At 40.9% G+C, this 8,264-nt stretch overlaps 1 pseudogene; it reads left to right on the forward strand.

The window, feature by feature from the left end:
* Positions 1-6,135: 6,135 nt before the first annotated feature.
* LOC130028141 (60S ribosomal protein L10-like) lies at positions 6,136-7,404 on the forward strand (annotated as a pseudogene).
* Positions 7,405-8,264: the final 860 nt, after the last annotated feature.

An 8,264-nucleotide genomic window follows, 5' to 3' on the forward strand; every position in this document is an offset into this window, starting at 1 on the left:
TTGGCTGCGTGCAAGGCAAACGCCCTACCCGCTGTGCTATTGCTCCAGCCCAAACAAACATCGCTTGAGCGATAGCACAGCGGGTAGGGTGTTTACCTTGCATGCAGCCGACCCGGGTTCGATTCCCAGCATCCCATATGGTCCTCTGAGCACCACCAGGAGTAATTCCTGAATGCATGAGCCAGGAGTAACCCCTGAACATTGCCAGGTGTGACCCAGAAGCAAAAAGAAAACATACAAATAATAAATATTTATCTTTTAACTTTTTATTGAGGCTCTGTGATTTACAAATGGTTATAAATGAGATTTGTAATTTGTGATTGAAATGTGATTACAAATTTTAGGTAATTTTCCAACATCAATCCCGGCACCAGTGTCAACTTCCCTCCACCAATGCCTCTAATTTCCTTCCCACCCCCAGTCTGCCTTATGAGCAGGCACATTTTAAAATTTGGTTGCTGTATGGTTGGAACTAACCACAAGTGTGTGGGGATCTGAGGGCAGGTAAGACAGAAAAGAGACCACTGTAACAATAATAGCTGGGAATGATCACGCTGGACAAGATCTGAGGGTTAAAAGCAGGTAAAGGATATTCTTGATAACCTTTCAGTATCAATATTGCAAACCACAATGCCTGAAAGGGGGGTGGAGAGAGAAAGAGACGGGGGGGGGGGGGGACAGATAGAGTGAGAGAGACAGAGAGAGGAAAAGCACCTGCTGTAGAGGCAGGCAGGGGGTGGGGGTGATGGGAGGGAACCTGGGGACACTGGTGCTGGGAAATGTACCCTGGTGGAGGGACGGGTGCTGGAACACTCTGTATGACTGAAATCCAGTCATGAACAGCTTTGTAAGGGTCTATCTCACAGTGATTCAATAAAGAAGTTTGGAGGAAAAAAGTAAATAAACCACGTGTAAAATTAAAACCAAATTTGGTTGCTGTAATTTTTGTTGCCCCATCATGTGGATCTCTTACTGTCAGTTTTGTTGGTACTGTGGTTCAGCTGTGTAGATAGACCACGGCCTACACCACCAATGTGTTCAAGGACCCTGGTCTTGTTCCAGTTCCCTCCCCTCCACCTCTTCTAACTCCCTCTCTTCACTGTCCTTCTCAATTCTATAGTCTAGGGACAAAGGTCATTGAGGTATTCCTCCTTTGATACCTTTCATTCCCTGTCATGTTATTCTGTTTGCCACAGATGATTGATATAATCAGGTATTCGTTCTGACTCACTCTACTTAACATGATATCCTCCAGTTCCACCTATGTTGCAATTAATTTGCATGATTTTGCTCTTTCTTGCAGCTGCATCATATTCCATTGTGGATACATACACATCTCACTTTCATTATTTACTTATCTGTTGTTGGATACTTAGGTTGATCCATATCCTAGCTATTGTTGTGCTAATTGCAGCAATTAATAATGTTCTGCATATGAATGTTTTTGTTTCCTGGCAGTAAATATAAAGAAGAGGAATTGCTGGGCCCTATGGAAACTCTATTTTTACTTTTCTGAGAAATCTCTTTGCTGTTTCCCAAAGGGGCTGTACCAGACAACATTCCTGCCACCTTTTTTAACCACATCCCTCCAACACAGATTCTTTCCTGTTTTTTTGATATGTGCCATTCTCATTGGTGTGAAATGATATCTCATTGCCATCTTGATTTGGATTTCCCTGATAATAAATGATGATGAGGACTTTTCATATAATTATTGGCCATTCATCTGTCTTCTTTGTTTCCTCTCCCTATTTTCATAAATTTTTTGTATTTTGCTATTGTTGTTGATCTTTGTGAGTTATTACTATATCTTGGAGATTAAGCCTTTATCTGATGTGTTGAGTGCAAACATTATCTTCTAGTCAGTTGGGAATATTTTAGTTTTAGCCAGGATTTCTTTCCTATGAAGAAACTTTTTAATTTTATGTTTATTTGTGTATTTTGTTGTTGTTGTTGCTTCGCTTATTGCTGGATATCACAGTGGTAGGGCGTTTGCCTTGTGTACTGCCGGCCAGCCCAGCTAGTTTCGATTCCTCTGCCCCTCTCGGAGAGCCCCACGAGTATCTCACCAGCAGGGTAAAGCCTGGCAAGCTCCCCATGGAGTATTTGATATGCCAAACACAGTAACAAGAAGTCTCACAATGGAGACATTACTGGGCCCGCTGGAGCAAATTGGAGTAAATTGATGAACAACGGAGGACAGTGCTACAGTTGCTTTGCCAATGGCATCATATAAATGAAAACACTGAAGCATTCTGCTGATATTTATCTCAATGTATCTTATGAATTCTGATCTTACTCAAGATCTTGGATCCACTTTCAATTGACATTTGTGTAAGGTATGAGATGTAGATGCAGCTTCATTTTTCCCTTATGGGGTTACCCTGTTTTCCAGCTTCATCTATACTCCACTCTGTCTACTGGAGCCATTTCAACAAATAACATCTAGAGAGAAATCAAAAGCGAAAAGAGTATTAATCTGAAAAGAAAATCGTCAAATAGGAGTAGAAACAATTCAAAAGACAGTGACAAAAGCAAAGAAGAGTCAACAATCCAATATGAATCTGATCATGCTTTTGGTCTAGCTGCCACTATTCAGGAACTGAAAAGGGAGGAAAAATTTCTTGAACTGCACCATGGATGTAGGGTCCACAATATTCAGCATGTAGGAAAGTATACAGGCCAAATGATCTGTTTTGCTTTTTTTCTGTTTTATTTTTTTAAATTTATTTTTTAAATTTCATCACTGTGAGATAGAACCTGACTGTTTTAACGGATAGGGTGAGAGAAAATAATTGGAGAAACTTAGAGTAAAAGAGACAAAGGAAATGGTTTGACCGTTCTAGTCTAGGAATACGCACTTGGAAGTTTCATTACAACTGGGTGATAATACTGTTGAGAAAGCAGGGATTGTTTAAATACTCAGAAATACTGGTTACTGGTTACTTGTGGGGAGAAAGGAAGTCATCATTTGAGCGGGTTTATGGAAGGGCCTCTGGGTGCGGTTGTGGTAAGCAGTTTTATTTCTTGGCTTGGATAATGATTACAGAAGTGTTTGCCTTATAGTAAATCATTAAGCCTATATTTGCTTTATGTGTTTTTCTGCACCTATTTTGTTTTTTAAATTGAAGAGCATGTTTTGTTTTGTTTAAAGAATAGTACAAAAAAACAAAGAGCCTTAGAGAACTTGTAGTGCCGTATACGGATTTCATTTCAGGACTCTTGTTAGTGTCTTCCAAAAGTCTTAGAGTGACTCCGTTTCCCATTAATTTTAGAAAAATCCTGGTTTTTTGAGATAATATAAAAATAGTTCTGTTTGTAACTTGGCTTAAGGACAGGGTCTAAAGAAATCAAGTGAGAAGCCATCAAAATAGAAAAGAAAACATGTTCCCCTCAAAGCACATCTCTAAACAGCAATAACAATAATAATGAAAAAGTGAAGTACAAAGGTGTAGGTATGGGAACACGAATATAATGATATTACATACTTTTCTGAGAAGCTACAGAATTCCACACTTTCCAGTTTTACAGTTACACTTAGATTACACAAGCAAAATGGGCTTTATCCCTTTAATCTATTGTTTTTGGATTTTAAGTGCAAAAGACAAATCCGTTTGTAGCCTAAATCAATCCTTCATTTGTGAGCAAAGATATCTCTGAGAACTAACTTGCTTGAAACATTCACTAAATCAAGGAACTAGATACTGGTAAAGCACTCCCTGCACTCTTGAGAAGCCATTGAGATCTATATCAGATCATTTGCAAGTATTCATTGACCGAAGATGTGCCTGTTAAGTCTTATTCTCACTTGTGGAGCTAGAACTCCAAATATCTGGTAGCCATACCTGTATTACAAAATCATTTTCATCGTATTTCTTCCATGCCTAATGAAGTAATGTTCCACTTGGACAGAGATCTGACCGATGAAAGAGGCCACTTGCAAGAGAGGGGTTAGTGGGCAAGCAGAGTTATTGAAATTCTAACAATTTCTTAAGACCTGGCTCAGCTTCCTTTCTCTGCTCTCCCAGCCTCTGAGAGACTGGAATGTCTCATGTCTCATCAATGGCTGCTTACGTCCCTATCTGGTTACAAAACATTCTGAAGGTAGCAGCTGTGTCATAACATGCAAACTTTCACTCAATACTAACTGATCTTATGAGCTGATCCTTTAATTTATTCAATTATTCAACCAACAATATTGGAGATCAACTATGTTATTCTTTACACTAGGGGTATAGCTGTGAGCAAGTTGATGTTCTTGTGAAGAATAAGTTTCCACGGTTGACTCTATAACTTTCTCCCCCTTCTTCCCTTTTCTACATTCTTAACTTTCCAGCAGTACAAGGAAGAATAAGTGATCTGCCTTCATGGTGGGGGAACTAAAAACATGGGGGTGGATGGCAGGTAGCAAGTATAGTGGATGCAAATTCTTTCCAACTACTCTCCCCTTAGGTGAAAAGCAGGAGAGGTCTGGGGAATTATGCCAAGGGCTGGAGCACAAACAGGCGACATGACTTAATCCTCAGCACCACACGCTCCCTGAGCATTGCTGACTGCAGACCCTCTCCCCTGCAGAAAGGCAGAATCCGTTCACATCTGGAAGTGAGAGAGAATCACCAGTTCTTTTTGACCTCTGCATTCACGTTACTTACTTTTTTCACACATACTATTATATGTGCATGTATGCAAATGTATCCATCCATGCACATAAGCTTATAAGCACACATACATACACATCTATTTGTGCATATATTGTGTGTATGTATATTAAGGTTTATCTCTTTCCCCTATATTCACAGTGTTTCAGGGAGATATTTTTCTATTGTTGCTGGAGTTTAGGTAATGTGTTTGCGATAGAATTAACGTTTATGGCTTTGATGCTAGGTTACTGCACCTGGAGAATTATTTTTAAAGCAGTTGTTAGCCCAGTGTTCTTTGCCCTTTGGCACTGCCAAAGCTATAAACCATTATCTTTGTGATACCCTTTTTGATGTTGGAAGTTTTTTAAAAAAATGTTTTTTACCACATTCTGTTTTGTCTAATCAATAACCGAATTCAGGAATGTGAACATTTCATAACCAATTGTTATTTCATGAATAGTGTTGAAGTGGCAAATTTTATAGTTATGTGACAATAGTATCTTTGATTTTTTAATGTGTGTGTTTTCCTGGTAATAAAACTAATTATGACTTTGAAAGAATAATCTTTGACAGAACAGAAATCTAGTGAGATATATATACCTTCCCTTTCAACTGCCCAAGCCTTATAATGCATTTAATATAAAAATGACAAAACTCTGACCCCCAAATATAATTGTGGTATAAATTGATGCAAGGTTGAATATAATATTATATATAAATTAAATGTAGATACACAGATGCACGTGCTTTATGAGTAGGGAGAGAGTGAAAGAATTACAGGTCTGTTCTTTTTTTTTTCTTTTTTGCTTTTTGGGTCACACCTGATGATACACAGGGATTTCTCCTGCTCTGCACTCAGGAGTTACTCCTGGCGGTGCTCAGGGGACGATATGGGATGCTGGAGTCGAACCTGGGTCAGCCGCGTGCAAAGCAAACGCCCTACCCACTGTGCTATCTCTCCAGCCCCACGGGTCTGTTCTTAATAAATGTAAAACCACTGGGCATACCAACGAACCAACAAGCCAACATATTGTAAGCTAATATTAAATGAATGAATTTCATTCACTTATCCGCCACTCCCAAATTCCTAACACATAAGGAAAGAATTGTGTAGGAAGATAAGGAAACATGTTCTGAATATAAATGATAATAGGATTATGACAAATCCCACCATTTTAAGCCAGTATCAAGGTGGTCAAAACTTAGTACTTTTTCTCCAGGGCTCATGTAAATAATTATTCATCCACTTTTTGTGCATCTGAGTAACCCAATTCCAGGCAGATGGAAAGATTAGTGTCAGAGAGAGAGAAGGAACCCAAGCCACGCTGATGTGGAAGTGCACAAACCTTCCAAATACATCAAGTATCCTCTAGGTGATCTTTTGATACCTGAAAATTGAGTCAGAAGTGTTCATGTTCTAAGTGGGGCATGTTTCTTTAGAGGAATATGTGTTTGTGGGTTTTCATGGATGGTGCTTGTTTTGATTTGAAGGGGCATGTGGGCAGCAGATGGCTTCATCCACCCTTCAGCACAGAATAGCTCAGATGACAGCGTCGTTCCCGAGTTGAGGGAAGTTGGGCCAAGATGATTGTGGGAAGTTGCTGGAAATTGTGAGTGCTCTGACCTGAGCTCAACACTGTCATATCTTTTTGTCTAGAGACACTTACTTACCTCACGAGGAACTTACATTTTACTTGCCTCTGTGTGTATATGGTTCCAAGGATGGGACCAGAGTCTTAATGCCTTTTGGAATGTGGGCATTTTACTACCAAGCTATATCCTGGTCCTTCATAGGAAACTTTTGAATGATTCAAAGTCCTAAGACTAAGGAAGGACTAAAGGAATAGGATCAAGCCTTAGAATGCCTGCCTTGCAAGCATTTGGCTGCAAGTTCGAATCCCTAGAGTCCCCCATGTGCTAAGCATCATCCTGGAAGCTCTGTGTTCAGATTGTGTTTGCTGTCTGTCATCTCTGGTGCCACAAGTGATTTCTACCTGCACAGTAGAAATCCAGGTATGTGTGAATACCACAAAAGAGATGCAGCACTCCAGAAAACCCACAGCTTGAAAAGACGTGCAACTGCCACAGGCAGCAGGTGTGCACATGGCTTGCATGTGTATGCACCACAGCAGCACCCAGGAAGCACCTCAAACTGAACCAGTGTGCCTCAACTAAGAGCATGGTGGCTGGCTCTTTCTCTTGCGCACATGTATTTGTGGGCCGTCAACTTACCCTGTTATTGGTAACAGAATAATAAAATGTTCCCAAGTCTTACATCTTTGACCTGTGCAGAAGGAGGCAAGTGGATGAGTTTCCAGCTTTTGGCCCATGGTGTCAGATGAATTGGAGCAGCTCTCTCTCAAAGCCCCAGAGGCTGTCCATATTTGTGGGCTACTGTAGCAGGCATGGACCTCACATCCACATGGGACCGCACCCTTCCATGTCATTTGAATGAGGATGCTTTCCTGTGTGGGGACTGATGTGGGTTGGGGGAGGGCTTTGAGAAGCTCCAGGACACGGTGGCCAGGATCCACCTTGGTCGAGTCATCATGTCCGTTTGCACCAAATTGCAGAACAAGGAGTTTGTGATAAAGGCTTTGCACAGGGTCAAGTTCAAGTTCCCAGGATGCCAGAAGATCCACATCTCCATGAAGTGGGGCTTCACCAAGTTTAATGCAACTGACTTTGAAGATGGAACTGAAAGGAAGATCATCCCAGATGGTTTGGGGTCAAATATATCTCTAATCGGGGGCCTCTGGACTAATGGTGAGCCCTTAGGGAGCTCACTCTCTCAGGAAAGAGCCTTAGCACTGCCTCTCTCCTGAGTCCCTGCTCCCAACTCCACCCACTCCACTAAATACTGTGTACCCCAAAGAGCATAAGACCTGGCAAACATGTATGTAAGTACCATGAAAAAAGGAGGGCAAGTGTGAGAGCTGTAAGCCAGTACCCACAACAACAATGAAAGGAACAGGGTGGAGTAGGAAGAAAAGGAGGATTCTTGTCAAACATGTAATAATAAATGTCCTTCTTACACCAAAAATAACAAAGAAGAAATAGTGAAATTGCTTATGTCTCCTCTTTGCTCATGACAATGAAGCAATAATAATGCAACAACTCCTTAGAGATTTCAGTTGGATCACTTTCTGTGCGTATGTATATGTGGCATTGAGTATTTTGACACCTTAAAGATGATATTTCACAACCCAAGAATAAATTTTGAATAATCGTTAGCTAATATGTTGCTACTGATCTGCAATTTAAAAAAAAATTTTATTAGTGAGACACCATGAGGTACAGCTGTAGACCTACAAATTTTTGTGCTTGGGTGTCAATTATACAATGATCAAACACCCATCCCTCCAGCAGTGCCCATTTTCCACCACCACGGATCCCAGTATCCCTCCAACCCCCCCAATCCCCCAATCCCACCCTGCCTCTGTGGCAGGGCATTCCCTTTTGTTCTCTCTCTCCTTTTGGGTGTTGTGGTCTGCAGAAGAGGCATTGAGTGGCAATCATAGTCTACTTTCAACATGCATGTCCCATCCTGGGAGGATCCTCCAAATACCCTTTATTCGGTGCTCCCATCTCTATCTGAGCTGCCCTTTCCCCTAGAATGCCTGG

The sequence above is a fragment of the Sorex fumeus genome, unplaced genomic scaffold (assembly GCF_029834395.1).
Source record: "Sorex fumeus unplaced genomic scaffold, SorFum_2.1 ptg000003l, whole genome shotgun sequence".
NCBI lineage: Eukaryota > Metazoa > Chordata > Mammalia > Eulipotyphla > Soricidae > Sorex > Sorex fumeus.